A 16,118-nucleotide genomic window follows, 5' to 3' on the forward strand; every position below is an offset into this window, starting at 1 on the left:
AAATAAAGTTTATATTATGAATATAATGTTAGCTCAATATTCTAAAATTAATCAATGAAATCCAACATTAAAAAACTTAAAGTAAAAAAATCACATCATATCAACAGATACAGAAAAAGCTTTTGACAAAATCCAATATTAATGATTAATGATTCAAAAAACCTTCAACTAGGAATAGAAGGAAATTTATTCAACCTAATAAAGGGAATCTACAAAAACTACAGCTAACATTGTACCTAATGGAGAGAGATTAAATGCTTTCCCTCTAAGATCAGGAACAAGACAAGTATGTTCTTGCTCACTATACCTAGCCAGTGCAATAAGGGAAGGAAAATAAATAATATGTATACCAACTGAAAAGGAAGAAATTAAATAATCCTTACTTGCTTTCCATATGCTTATTTAAGTATCAAATTCTATATTTAAGCAAACAAATAACACCAAAAACCATCCTAGTATTAATAAGTTTAATGGGATTGCAAAATAGATCAACACAAAAATCAATCACATTTCTATATATTAGCAATGTACAACTGGAAATTGAAATTTTAAAAATATGTACCATTTAAAAGAGCTCTAAAATATAGGACATTTAAATATAAACCCCACAAAAATGTGTAGGATATGTATGCTGAAAGCTACAAAAGTTCAATGGAAGAAATCAATAAACACTTAAATAGAGACTGCATTTTCTTTTATTTTATTTTGTATTATATTTTTTACATTACCATTTATCCCCCCATACTTTCTTCCAACTCTACCCACCCCCATCCCACGTCCCACAATCAACACACTGTTCTCTTGTCCTTGAGTTCTTTCTCTGTTTTTCTTTTTTGCTTGATTCCCCCACCCCTCCAACGCACACCCCCCTCACCCAAGCTGTCAGCCTGCTCTCCATCTACGAGTCTGTCCCCATTTTCCTTGTTAGTTCAGTTGGTTCATTAGATTACAGATATTACTGAAATCATACAGTATTTTTTTTTCTGACTGGTTTATTTCACTTAGCATAACATTCTGCAGATCCATTCATGAGGTTGCAAAGGGTAAAATTTCCTTCCTTTTTACAGCTGAGTAATATTCCAATGTGCAAATGTTCCATAGCTGTTTTGCCCACTCATGCACTGATGGACACTTGGGTGTCTTCCAAATCTTGGCTATTATAAATGACACTGCAATGAACATAGGGGTGTGCTTATGTCTTGTTTATCCATTAAATATTATTCATCAAAACAGGTATTTTAATGACTGTACAATATTCCACAATATTGGATGCAATGCAATTTATTGCTGCACATAAAAATTACTGATGTAACCCTGGCTGGTGTAGTTCAGTGGATTGAGCATGAGACTGTGAACCAAAGAATTGCCAGTTCAATTCCCAGACAGGGCACATGCCTGGGTTGTGGGCCAGGTCCCCAGTTGGGGGCACACCAGAGGTAACTACACACTGATGTTTCTCTCCCACTCTTTCTCCTTTCCTTCCCCTCTCTCTAAAAATAAATAAATAAATAAATAAAACCTTTAAATAAAAGACACCTTTATTTTTAAAAACTCATGTAATTCTGTACCTTTAATTACATCACTAGAAAAAATTCTTGTATTTTTATGTTGTTCATTCATATTCCCAAGCTTCCCTCCAGATAGTGATTATTTATCCTTCCACCAGCCAAATGAGTATATAACTTCTAATATAGCTCATCATTCCTCACTATAAAAAATATTTATTGAGTGCTTGCAATGTACCAACTACATTAGGAAACTGAAATTTGAAAAAAAAAAAAGATACCATTTAAAACAGCTCCAAAACATGAGACCCTTAAGTATAAATCCCACAAAAATGTATAGGATATCTATGCTGAAAAGTACAAAATTTTGATGAAAGAAATCAACAAAGAATCTAAATAAATAGAGGAACAACATTTTCAAAGACTCAATACTGTTTAGATGTTAATTTTACTCTAAGTGATCACTGTAATTCAATCCCATCAGGACTTTTGTAGATAGATATAGACAAGCTGATTCTAAAACTTATGTGGAAAGGTAAACTAACAAACCAAAAAAACAATAGAGTAGCTGAAAATATTTTGAAAAAAATAAAAAATTTGAAAGACTCGCACACCTAATTTTAAAATTTACTATGAAATTACAGTAATCAATATTGCCTGTTATTAAAGATGGCGACTTTAGGCAGCGTGATTCTCGGCTTCTGTGAAGAGGAGGGAAACTCTCGGATTGGTGGAGGAACAGAGCAAGTGGCCTAGGTTACCGAAACATTTTTGAAAACAGGACATCAAAAATTATTGCGATCATTGAAAAACCAGATGGTAAGGAGACTGCTTCAGGACAAAAGGGACCCAGGGATCAGCGCAGGGACCAAGGGAGTTGCAGTCCCCAGGCCCGATGCTCCCGGATCTGCCTCAGGGCTCCCGGGAGAGGGGAGTCGCTGCTCCCTCCCCAGAATACGGGGGTTGAGCAACACCAGGGGAGACCTTGTTGCTTGAAGGCACAAGGAGGCCAGTTGGACTGGGGAAAAAATCACCCAGGGATGGTGAACACCCACCCAGAGCCCTGGGCAACACCAGGGGAGACTTTGTTGCTTGAAGGCACAGAGAGGAGAGTTGGACTGGGGAAAAAATGACCCAGGGATGGTGAACACCCACCCAGAGCCCTGGGAGAAGTGAGTGCCTCCAGCCAGCATGACTAGGGGCGGCCTGGAAGAGCGCCCACACCCCTAGCCCAGTGGGAGTGTGGATCAGTGGAAAACCCAGACATCGCAACCCTGATCCAGGAAAGGGCACAGGCGTTCTCAGGTTTTTAGAGCCTGCGGTGCTAAACTGTGGAAGCGTGTGCCCCATCAGGAATCCTGACTCTCGCGCTGTGAACCCAGAAGGGACATGGGCACTTAGTGCATTCCTAGAGCTAGAAACTCAAAAATTTGGTGGATGGGCGCGCTCTTTCATGATCCTCAGAGATGGCACAGTGAATCCCAAAACATTGCAGGTACTTCTTGAGATCATAGCGCTGGAACCCTGTGGGGACCCCGGAGCCCGGGAGAACGCAGCAGTGATCTCCGGAGAGCGACCATGTTCGGAGCGCCGTGGGTCCTGTAGGGGAAAGACAGATTGGCCCCGGGGATAGTACCTGAGAGACTTACTGAGATTTGGCTGGAAAGAGTGATAAGCATTTCAAATGTCCCTCCGCCAGCAGAAGCCAGCAAGATCAGAAAAACTGGTCTGGCCAGTTAGAAACCAACAAGAGGTTGTTTTGTTTTGTTTTGTTTTGTTTTGGTGGCTGTTGTTGGTTGATTGATTTTATCTTATGTTTTAAGTGACATTTTATTTTCCAATTCTTATTATTTTTATATCTTTCAATCCCTTATGTCTCACTTCCATTCATCCTAGTATTATTCCTTCCACTCCAAATTTATCTCTCCTGCACTCCATCTTCTGCTTTTTTTTTCCTTTTTTTTTTTTGATCTTGCAAGTTACTGTAAATGGTATTCTTTTTCTTTCTGTATAATCTTCTTTGATTGGCTGGTTATACTGTCATTTGATAGGTTCCCCCTGGTATCTCAGTCACAGTGTGTTCATAATTTACTATCCTTCATCTGTGTTCCATTAATACACCTCTCAAGGTTCTACACTCCTTATTCTTGTTATCTAGATCTCATCGATTCTGCCAGAAGACTGTTGCTCTACTATTACTGTAAATAAAACCTAGTTCATACAATTGTAAATACTACTCAACACCCCTACCTGATCTCATCCCACTTTGCAATTTCCTGAAATATACTATTGTGGGGGTTGTCTTTATTCTTTTACACACTACTCCTATTTACTAAACTTTATTCCAACCCTACCTTAGATTCTGACCTCCCACAGCCTCACAGCTTGCTAGATCCAACTAAAAATCCTTTCATCCCCAATAAGAGTCTTACCTTCTTTCCATCCTTTTTAAAACGTGGATAGTGGGGTGGAGGATCACAGTTAACACTATCAGGAGCCAAAGTATAACCCATCTCTTCTCTACTGGATGCTAATGTAAATATCATAGTATACTGTCTTGCTGTCTTAAACCATTTTGCCTTACTCCTCCAACTGATCACAAAAAAAGAGTAGGGGGAAGTTGTGAACACCAGGATACATGAAGGAGACAGCACCACTGAATCTCACAAGAATTCTACCACAGAAGTTCACACCATAATTACAGGGAACCAGAACAGATCAATTTAAGAAACAGAGGCTAACAAGAAGAAACCCATGAACAATGAGAAAACAAAGAAACAATCCCCAATTGAAGGGAAACAAGGAAGCCTCAGGAAAAATGCTAAATGAAATACAGGCAACTCAACTATCAGATAGTGAGTTCAAAACAATGATTATCAGGAAGTTCAGTGAACTCACAATGAGCTATCAGAAACTAGACGGAAGCTACAACAATCGCACTGCAAACTATATGAACATGAAAAAGGAAATAGAAACTCTCAACAAGGGCCAAGAGGAAATGAAGAATGCCATTTCTGAATTGAGGAACACAGTAGAAGGAATGAAAAGCAGGATTGATGAAGCAGAAGATTGGATTAGCAGGCCAGAGGACAAAGTAGAAAACAACACCCAGAAAGGGCAAGAAAAGGAAAAGAGGCTCAGAAAGAATGAAGAGGGATTAAGAGAAATGCAAGACAATATGAAACGTAATAATATGTGTATAATAGGGATACCAGAAGGAGAAGAAGAAGAGCAAGAGATCAAAAACCTAGTTGAAAAAGTAATGAAGGAAAACTTCCCTAATTTGATGAGAGAAAAAGTCACACAAATCCAAGAAACACAGAGACTCCCAATCAAGAGGAACCCAAAGAGGCCCACCTCAAGACACATGATAATTAAAATGGCAAAATTTCAAGACAAAGAGAAAATCCTAAAGGCAGCAAGGGAGAAACAGGAAGTAACATACAAGGGAGCCCCAATAAGGCTAACAGCTGACTTCTCAATGGACACACTTCAAGCCAGAAGAGAATGGCAAGAAATACTCCAAATAATGTGAACCAGAGGTCTGCAACCAAGGCTACTTTATCCAGCAAGGCTCTCAATCAAGATAGAAAGCCAAATAAGAAGCTTCCCAGACAAAAGAAGTGTAAAAGAATACACCTCCACCAAACCAGCTCTGCAAGAGATTCTAAAGGGACTGATTTAAGGAAGGGAAGGAAAAGAGAGAGAGAGAGAGAGGAACACTCGTACATAAAAGACAATGAATACATACCTATCAATAATAACCTTAAACATAAATGGATTAAATGTTCCAATCAAAAGACATAGCTGAACGGATAAGAAAAAATGACCCACATATATGCTGCCTACAAGAGACCCACCTCAGGATAAAAAACCTGCACAGGCTGAAAATGAAGGGCTGGAAACAAATCTTCCAAGCAAATGGACAGGAAAAAAAAAGCTGGGGTAGCAATACTCATATCAGACAAAATAGACTTCCAAAAAAGGTGCATAAAGAGAGACCCAGAAGGTCACTTCATAATACTCAAGGGAAGAATCCACCAAGAAGACATAAATATTGTAAATATATATGCACCCAACATAGGAGCACCCAAATACATAAAGAAAATCTTAGAGGACTTCAAGAAAGATATGGACAGCAACACAATTATAGTGGGAGATTTTAACACCCCACTATCAAAAATGGACAGATCTTCCAAACAAAATATCAACAAATATATTGTGGCATTGAACAATACCCTTGATGAAATGAACTTTACTGATATATACAGAACCTTCCATCCAAAAGAAGCTAAACACACATTCTTTTCAAATGTACACGGAACATTTTCAAAGATTGACCACATGATAGGACACAAAACAAGCCTCAAGAATTTCAAGAAAATTGAAATCATACCAAGCATTTTCTTGAACCACAAGGGACTGAAGCTAGAAACAAACCCGAAGGAAAAAATCCCAAAACACTCAAAATCATGGAGATTAAATAGCATGCTATTAAACAATGAATGGTCAAGAATATTAGGGAAGAAATCAAAAGGTTTCTGGAAACAAATGAAAACGAACTCACAACAACCCAAAACTTATGGGACACAGGCAAGGCAGTCCTGAGAGCGAAGTTCATAGCGATACAGGCCCACCTAAAAAAGTTAGAAATGTTCCAAACAAACAACCTAACCCTATCTCTACAAGAACTCGAGGAACAACAACAAAGACAGCCCAGAGCAAGCAGAAGGAAGTAAATAACCGAGATCGGAGCAGAATTAAATGACATAGAGACTAAAAGCACAAGTCTAAGGATCAATGAATCCAAGAGATGGTTCTTTGAAAAGATAAACAAAATTGACAAGCCTTTAATCAGACTCATCAAGAAAAAAAGAGAGAAGACCCAAATAAACACAATCAGAAATGAAAGAGGAGAGATTACAACAGATACCACAGGAACAGAAAGGATTGTAAGAAATTACTACAAAGAACTGTATGCCAAGAAATTTGAAAACCTAGGTGAAATGGACAAATTTCTAGAAAAATATAATCTTCCAAAACTCAATGAAAAAGAAGCAGAAAGCCTGAACAAACCAATAACAGCAAAAGAAATTGAAGCAGTAGTCAAAAAACTCCCAAAAACAAAAGCCCTGGGCCAGATGGTTTCATAGGAGAACTCTACAAAACATTTAAGGAAGAGCTAACCCCTATCCTTCACAGACTATTCCAAAAAATCCAAAATGATGGGAGATGCCCAAACTCTTTTTATGAGGCCAACATCATCCTAATTCCAAAACCAGAAAAAGACACAACAAAGAAAGAAAACTTCAGGCCAATATCACTGATGAACATTGACGCTAAAATCCTCAACACAATACTGGCAAACTGCATCCAACAATACATTAAAAAGATCATACACCATGACCAAGTGGGATTCATTCCAGGGATGCAAGGATGGTACAATATTTGCAAATCAGTAAATGCAATACATCACATAAACAAAAGCAAAGACAAAAACCACATGATCATATCAATAGATGCAGAAAAAGCATTTGATAAGGTACAGCACCCATTTATGATGGAAACACTTGGCAAAGTGGGAATAAAGGTACCATACCTCAACATTTTAAAGGCCATATATGAGAGACCTACAGCCAACATCATTCTCAATGGGCAAAAATTAAAATCTTTTCCACTAAGATCAGGAACAAGACAAGGCTGTCCACTTTCACCACTTGTATTCAATATAGTACTGGAAGCTTTAGCCACAGTGATCAGACAGAAAAAAGAAATAAAAGGCATCCAAATCGGAAAGGAGGAAACAAAACTGTCACTGTTAGCAGATGACATGATAGTGTACATAGAAAATCCTATAGACTTCACAAAAAAACTGCTTGACCTAATAAGTGAATTTGGCAAAACAGTGGGATACAAAGTCCATATCCAGAAATCAAAGGCATTTTTGTATACCAACAATGAAAGAGCAGAAGGAGAGATCAAGGAAAAAATCCCATTTGAAATAGCAAAAAGAAAAATAGAATATCTAGGAATAAACCTAACCAAAGAGGTAAATGATCTGTATTTAGAAAACTACATAATACTCAGGAAAGAAATCAAGGAAGACACAAACAAATGGAAACATATACCATGTTCATGGATTGGAAGAATTAATATCATCAAAATGTCCGTACTACTCAAAGCAATTTACACATTCAATGCAATTCCTATTAAAGTACCAATGGCATATTTCACAGACATAGAATAAACACTTCAAAAATTTATATGGAACCATAAATGACCCTGAATAGCTGCTGTAATTTTGAGAAAGAAGAATAAAGTAGGAGGGATCACAATACCTGACACTAAACTATACTACAAGGCCACTGTAATCAAAGCAGCCTGGTACTAGCATAAAAACAGGCACATAGACCAATGGAACAGAACAGAGAGCCCAGAAATAAACCCAAGTCTCTATGGTCAATTAATATTTGACAAAGGAGGCAGCAACATAAAATGGAGTAAAAATAGCTTCTTCAAAAAATGGTGTTGGGAGAACTGGACAGTCACATGCAAAAAAAATGAAACTCGAGCACCAACTTACACTATAAGCAAAAATAAATTCAAGGTGGATAAAAGACTTGAATATAAAACGTGACACCATTAAAGTCCTAGAGGAGAATGTAGGTAGGAAAATCTCAGATATTTCACGCAGAAACTTTTTTACTGACGTGTCCCCTAGAGCAAAGGACATAAAGGAAAGAATAAACAAATGGGATCTCATCAAAATTAAAAGCTTCTGCACAGCTAAAGAAAACAGTATCATAATTAAAAAACCAAATGTATGGGAAAACATATTTGCCAATGATACCTCAGACAAGGGTTTAAGCTCCAAAATATATAAAGAACTTACACAACTGCACTCTAAGAAGACAAGGAATCCAATTAAAAAATGGGCAAAGGACTTGAACAGACACTTCTCCAAGGAGGACATACAGAAAATCCAAAGACACATGAAACGATGTTAAATATCGCTAGCTATCAGAGAGTTGCAAATGAAAACCACAATGAGATACCACTTCACACCAGTCAGAATGGCCATCATAAACAAAGCAACAAACAACGAGTGTTGGAGAGGTTGTGGAGAAAAGGGGACCCTAGTGCACTGTTGGTGGGACTGCAGACTGGTACAACCACTATGGAAAGCAGTATGAAACTTCCTCAGAAAACTAAAAATGGATCTGCCTTCTGACCCAGCAATTCTACTGCTGAGACTCTATCCTAAGAATACTAAAACACCAATCCAAAAGAACCTATGCATCCCAATATTCATAGCAGCACAATTTACAATAGCTAGAAGCTAGAAGCAACCAAGATGCCCATGAATAAATGAATGGATCAAAAAACTATGGTACATTCACACAATGGAATTCTATGCAGCAGAAAGAAAGAAGGAGCTCCTACCCTTTGCAACAGCTTGGATGGAGCTGGAAAACATTATGCTAAGCGAAACAAGCCAGGCAGTAAAAGACAAATACCATAAGATCTCACCTTTAACAGGAACCTAAACAACAAAACAAAGAAACAAGCAAAATATAACCAAAGACACTGAAATAGAGGACAGGCTGACCACAGGGGAGAGAAGAGGGAATTTCAGGGGACAATGGGAAGGGTTCACGGGAACAAATTTAAAGGACACATGGACAAAAACTAGGGGGACGGTGGTAATGGGAGGGAAGTGGGGAAGGTTGGGAGGCTGAGCTGGATTGGGAGTAAAAGGGAGAAAACTGTAGTTGAACAATGATTAAAATAAAATTTAAAAAAATATATAAAAAAGAAAGAAAGAAAATTAAAAAAAATGATTGCCTGTTATTGACAAAAGAATAAACATATAGATAAATGGAAGGAAATAGTCTACAATCAGATCCATATGCATATGGTAAATTGATTTTTAATAAAGACAAACAATGATATTTAATGGAAAATATAGTTTTTTTTCCCAAAAAGTAGTGCTGCAGGTTTTAAAGAGATGTTTGTACATTCATGTTTAGACCAGCATTATTCACAGTTGTCAACAGGTAGATGCAATCAAAGTACCCATCAACAGATAAATAGATAAAACAAAATGCAGTATCTACATAGAGTATTATTCAGCCTTAAAAAGGAAGGAAATTCTGACACATGCTACAACACAGGACACTGAACCTTGAGGACATTATGCTAAGTGAAGTAAATCAGTCACAAAAAGCCACATACTGTATTATTCCACTTATATGAGATATCTACAGTACTCAAATTCATAGAAACAGAAAATAGAATAGTGGTTGGCAGGGGATGAGGGAGGGGAAATGAAGAGTTGTTTAATGGATATAGACTTTCAGATTTGCAGGGTGAAAAAGTTCTGGAGATTGGTCATACAACACTGTGAATACATTTAATACTACTAAATTGTAAACTTAAAAAATGGTAAGATGGTAAGCTTTATGTTGTGTTTTTCACCACAACTTAGATAAAAATGGTACTGGAGAAACTATATAGAAAATAGACTAGATGTTTTCTGGAGCAAAATTAGAAATCAATGGAGATTAACAGTAAATGTTTATGGAGTGATGAACATATCCTAAAACAAAAGCATAATGATGGTTGGAGAACTTGGTAAATTTACTTTTTTGATAATGGAATTGTACACTTCAAAAGAATGAATTAAAGCTCTGGCTGGCGTAGCTCAGTGGACTGAGCATGGGCTGCGAACCAAAGTGTCACAAGTTTGATTCCCAGTCAAGGTACATGCCTGGGTTGCAGGCTATGACCCCCAGCAACTGCACATCGATGTTTCTCTCTCTCTCTCTTTCTCCCTCCCTTCCCTCTCTAAAAATAAATAAATAAAATCTTTTAAAAAAAAAGAATGAATTATCCCTGGCTGGTGTGGCTCAGTGCATTGAATGCCGGCCTGTAAACCAAAGGGTTGCCAGTTTGATTTCCCATTGAGACACATGCCTGGGTTGCAGTCCAGGCCCCTAGTTGGGGGCACATGAGCAGCAACCACACATTGATGTTTCTCTCCCTTTCTTTCTCTTTCTCCTGTGTCTAAAGAAATGAATAAAATATTTTAAAAAGAGAATGAATTATATGATATAAAAATATGCTTCATTAAATTATTTTTTTTTTAGAATTATGTAGGTACATTATCCCTAAGCAATCTCTTATCTGGTTTCTATTATTATAAAATATTCTTAGATGTGATACCAAAAGCATGATCCGTAAAACAAAAATTGAAAAGGTGCACTTTATAAAATTTAAAGTAAAAGAAAAATTTATAAAAGACACTATTAAGAGAATAAAGCCATGGCTGGTGTAGCTCAGTGGATTGAGTATGGGCTGTGAACCAAAGGGTTGCTGGTTCGATTCCTAATCAGGGCACATGCCAAGGTTGCAGGCCAGGTCCCCAGTGGGGGCCACTTGAGAGACAACCACACACTGATGTTTCTCTCCTTCTTTCTCTCTCCCATGCCCCTCTCTCTAAAAACAAATAAATGAAATCTTTTAAAAAAGAGAATAAAGAAGACAAGTTTCAAACAAGAAGAAAATATGTAAAATCACATATTACACAAAAGACATGTTCAGAAGGTATAAAGAACTTTCAAGTTCAACAGTAAAGACACAAATTATCAGATTTTAAAATGTGCAAAAGACTTGATGACCAGGCACTTCACCAAAGAGAATATGAAAATGGGAAAAAAAAGAAACACACAAGAAAGATATACAACTTCATTAGTCATTAGGAAAATACAAATTGAAACCATAATGAGATACCACTACATACCTAACAGCATAGCTAAAGTAAAAAAAAGATACTGACAATACCAAGAGTTTGTGAGAATGTAAAACTACAACTCTCATATATCTACCACTTTACAGAAATGCAAAATCATACAGCTTAAACATATGCTTAACCATATGACCCAGCACCAAAACCTATATATGAATATTTATAAAGGTTCTGTTCATAACTGCCAAAACTTGGAAGCAGCCCAAATGTTTATTAACAGATGAATGGATAACCAAACTTTAGTACAACCATACAATAGAATACTACTTGACAATAAAAATATATAAACATGCAACAACTTGGATGAATCTCCAGAGAACTTTGCTAAGTAAAAGAAGCTAGTCTCAAAAGGTTACATAGAATATGATTCCATGTATATGAATCCTGGAAAAGAGAAACCTATAGTTATAGAAAATTTATCAGCTTTTTCCAAGGGTTAGATGTGTGCAAAGAGTATATTACAAAGAAAGAACACAAGCGAGTTTTCAGGGGAGGTGGAACTGTTCTGTATCCTCACTGTGGTGGTAGCTTCATGAATCTATATATGTGCTAAAACTCAAAGTTATATACCATAAAAGACAGCTTCAGTGAATGATAATTTTTAAAGTTACATGAAAAATAAATCCTTTTTCAAATTTGTTAAGATGGTAAATTTTATGTTACACATTTTACCACAATAAAAATATAATTTTCCCTGGCTGGTGTGACTCAGTGGATTGAGTGATCACCTGCAAACCAAAGGGTCACTGGTCCATTCCCAGCCAGGGCACATGCCTGGGTTGCAGGCCAGGTCCCCAGTAGAGGGTGTGTGAGAGGCAAGCACACATTGATATTTCTCTCCTTCTCTTTCTCCCTCCCTTCCCATCTCTCAAAACAAATAAATAAAATATTTTTTTAAAATATCACTGAATCAATCCTACTTTAATCACTTCCTAGCTCTATGATCTTGGGTAACTTTACCTCATTTTACCTGTATGTAAAATGTGAATTGTAAAACTCATAGGCTTATCATGAGAATTAGATAAGAACTTTATATAAAATGCTTGGCATATCATAAGGGCTCAATTAATGTTAGCTATTAGTATTTTTTACCATGTAGATACTAATTTCTACCTTATTGAATCCATCTTAAACAAGTCCTTGAGAATATTTTTCTTAATCTCAAGTTATATTATTTTCCTATCCCTTCTTAATGTATTTGTATCCTTTCTACTCAGTAGAACAGGTGGGTTGCCAGGAGGAGCCTAAGTACCTGCTAATGAGTCTCTCAGTCATTTCCTATCCTTGGGCATAGATAATGGTCCAACATGAACAAGAATCTGCTACATCCTTAGCACATCATGCCTGGACTGCTGCCTACTCTTTTTGAGACAGAGCCCTTTAGATGAGGCAGTCCTGACACCACCCCTGCATTCCAGGCATACTCCCCTCTCTCTGAAAGTTACTGCTGAGGTCTCAGTATTGATTTAACAGAGAAGAATTCTACATTCTGCAGGGGAGAGTGCCAAGAGGCAAGAGAGAAAACCAATAGGAAAGTGGAAAATTAGACATATTTTGCTAAGTTCACAACTGGCCAAGAGCCGACTATATCAGCCCACTTTTGCTTAATAATCCTCTCCTCCAAATTTAAAGATAGAATGTCTTACCTCAATCCACCCTAACATGTAGAAAAATCTTTTAAAAAGTGGAACACTAGGTAAGGCAATTGGGTTTGATATTGGATGTAATATTTCTTCAGGCCACAGTTCCAACAAACCTGTTCTATCCAACAAATTATTATTTAACCTGTTCATCATACCCTGCCCTGTGCCCCACTTGCAAAAACATATTTCAGATGTCATTTGCTCCATAATGTTCAACTGAGAAATAAGGTATACATCATACTCCCAACAATAGCTCCCAGAGTATACAGTTGCCTGCAACAGAGAAGAGAAAAAAATTCCATCTCCTGCCCCCTCAGGATCAAACTGGGGCTTCAGCCCACACAGATCTGTCACTCTGAGAAGATTCCCAAGCCATGGCATCAGCTTTGCCAAAGAAGAACAGAGAAATTGCATCTCACAACTGTGCAAATTTAGCTTTCCTATTCTAGCCTGTATTTTAGCAGCACCGCCTTCTTATGACAATTATCTCAAAAACACAAACCCAGTTTTTACCGGAGTAGAAACTTGACTTGAAAAAGGAATCTCCTGCACTAAGTCCACACTAGACCCTAAAATCATGTTCCAAAATAACCAAACTCTACATTTGAGGAACTTAGAGTGCAGGATTTTGCACTGTTTAAAAAGCCTGCTTTAACAGGTCCCCGCCCAAACTTGTCACCTGAGAAATATTCTTTAAAAAGGAATTAAATATGGGGTTTCTATCATGTCATTCTGCCCTCCCTGAATATCAGCACTAACATTGCCTCTCAAACATTCTGCAATCCAAATCTTACCCATTCTCTAAGACCCAGTTCAAATGTCTTCTTTTAGGAAGCTTCTGTAAGTAGCAACATTCCTAGCATGGATTTATAATTGTTTTGTGTGCTGCTCCATTGTGGTGAACAAAACATAAGGCTTCTCTTTCCAAGTAGATGGCAGGCTCAAGAGCAAGGAGTCTGCTTATATCCCTGTTCTGCAATTGGGGTTTCATAAGTACTCGCCACTTAACTATAAAACGCTGAAGTGCTAAGGACATTAAAGCAATCCTGGATCCCAATGGATCCACAGAGACTTATACACACAGGGCCACCCATTAAACCATTTCAGTGTTGAGAAGAAGATACCAACAATTTATATGATCCTTAAAGCTGTTTGTTACTACCACATAAATGAAAAACTGGTTCAAAATGCTCAGCCCAAACTTTTGAGTTAGGAGATTCATGAGCTTACAGGGAGAGTGAGACTCAGGCAACATAGCCCATTGAGAACCTTAAATGAGACCTGTGATGGAGAGGAGCCAGGCTGTAGGTTATAAAATTTGCCTTGCTCATTATGTCTTCTGTCGCTGTTTCTATTCACAAATTAAGTATTTTGCAAGTAATATAGTCCAAAGGCCAGCATTTCCTCAGGTCAGGTGGTCTCCTAACAGACCGAAAGTGGGTGTTCCTCTATGTTCTTCAGAAGAAAAGTTCTAGTGGCACAAATCATCTGCAAGTCCTGCCAGTACTGTGGGTACAAGGATTACACAGACAAGGTAAAATGCCCAGACTAAGAAACCCAAACTAGGGGTGGATATACAGGGTAAGGTATAGGTAAGGGAGGTAACTGAAACCAGAAGGTCACAATGGGTGTGGGGCACAGCACTGGAGGTCAGAAGATGGAAGAGGGGAGAAATCAGACAAGACATGAGGAGTCTAGAAGCATATGGGTATCAGACAGCAAGGCAAGGATCAGGATTGCACAATTAAAGAGCAGTGGATGGGGAGGCAATTATGCCACTTACTACATCTGTGATCTTTGACAGGTCACATCACCACAGCCCATATTACTTTATCTATGAAGCAGGGACAATTAAAGCTACCTTACTACCTACTTCACACTATAGTAACAAGGATCAGAAGAGATAAAATATATATGAACATGCCTTCTGAACTCCAACTCACAATTCAAATGTGAGAGATTACTATTATTAAATCATATGTATGAACCAGGGACAGAAGGATGTAGCACTAACTAGAAAAGCTAACTACGTTGTGAGTCCAAAACCTGCACCAGAGCCACAGAAATACACAAATAAATCCTAGCAATAGAAGGAAGGGCCATAAAGTATCAGTGATAGAGGCCATGAAGCTAAGATACCTTCCAGTACAGGAAGTATCTTAATAAGCTAAGACAAATCACAAAGACACACAATACCCTCTCCTCTCTCTTAACAGAGTAAAGTTAAATAAATATCATCCAATTTTGAGCACTGACTGTGGACCCACATGAGATTGCAGTGAAGAGGTGGGGAGAGCTATGAGGGAGTGAGCTTTCTTCTTGCTCTGTCTTTTCTGTCTTTGTGAGTGGCACTACCACTCTCACCCAGTGGTCCAAACCAGAAACCTGAGAATCATTCTAGACTTCTCCCTGTCTCTGACCTTTCTTATGCAATCGATCACTAAGTCCTATCACTTTTACTCCCTAACGCAACTAAAATCAGTACTTTCTCTCAATTCCTATTGCCCAGGTACTGGCTCCATCAGTCCCTCCTTATCTCAACACCATAATCAGCCTCCAAGCCATCTACCAAAGTAATCTTTTTTCATCACTAATCAGATTATGTAACTCCAGTGAACAAATTTCTACAATGGCTCACCACTAACTGCAGCCTAAAGTTAAATGGCCTTAACTTGACAAGGCCTTCCACAATCTGGTCCCTAATACATCTCCAGTTCTAGCCCTTACTAGATACTCTACCCACCTCCAACTAACTGCCTTTTAATCATGCCAAACCATTTTTATTTTGTCTAATGTTTCATACTTTTTCAAGCCTCTATGACTTTTCTGTGATGTTTTTGCTGTTTGGAATATACTTCTTTTCTGCCAATATAAACTAAGCTTTTAAAATTAAACTCAATAAATCATCACCTCTTTTATGCTTTCCTGCTTCCTGCAAGTAGAACTGGCCCCTACTCTTTCTTTTGTGCTTTTTCCTGTACTGTATTTTGACCTTTATCATAGCACCTAAATACATTATTGTATTTTTAAATTTGTTTATTTATCTCCCCTACTAGACTGGGTACTTCTTGAAGGCAAGGAACATGTCTTAACCATTATCATTGAAATTGCAGTGCCTAGCACAGGTCCTAATATAGAAAGTACTCAATAAGTGCTTGTTGA

The 16,118-nt window shown here is 37.7% G+C and overlaps 1 pseudogene; it reads left to right on the top strand.

Annotated features, from left to right (window-relative positions):
• The first annotated feature begins 2,958 nt into the window (after positions 1-2,958).
• Positions 2,959-16,118, top strand: part of LOC123827761 — a 35,450-nt pseudogene continuing 22,290 nt past the window's right edge.

The sequence above is a fragment of the Phyllostomus hastatus genome, unplaced genomic scaffold (genome assembly GCF_019186645.2).
Source record: "Phyllostomus hastatus isolate PE091 unplaced genomic scaffold, TTU_PhHast_1.1 phas_contig_90, whole genome shotgun sequence".
Lineage (NCBI taxonomy): Eukaryota > Metazoa > Chordata > Mammalia > Chiroptera > Phyllostomidae > Phyllostomus > Phyllostomus hastatus.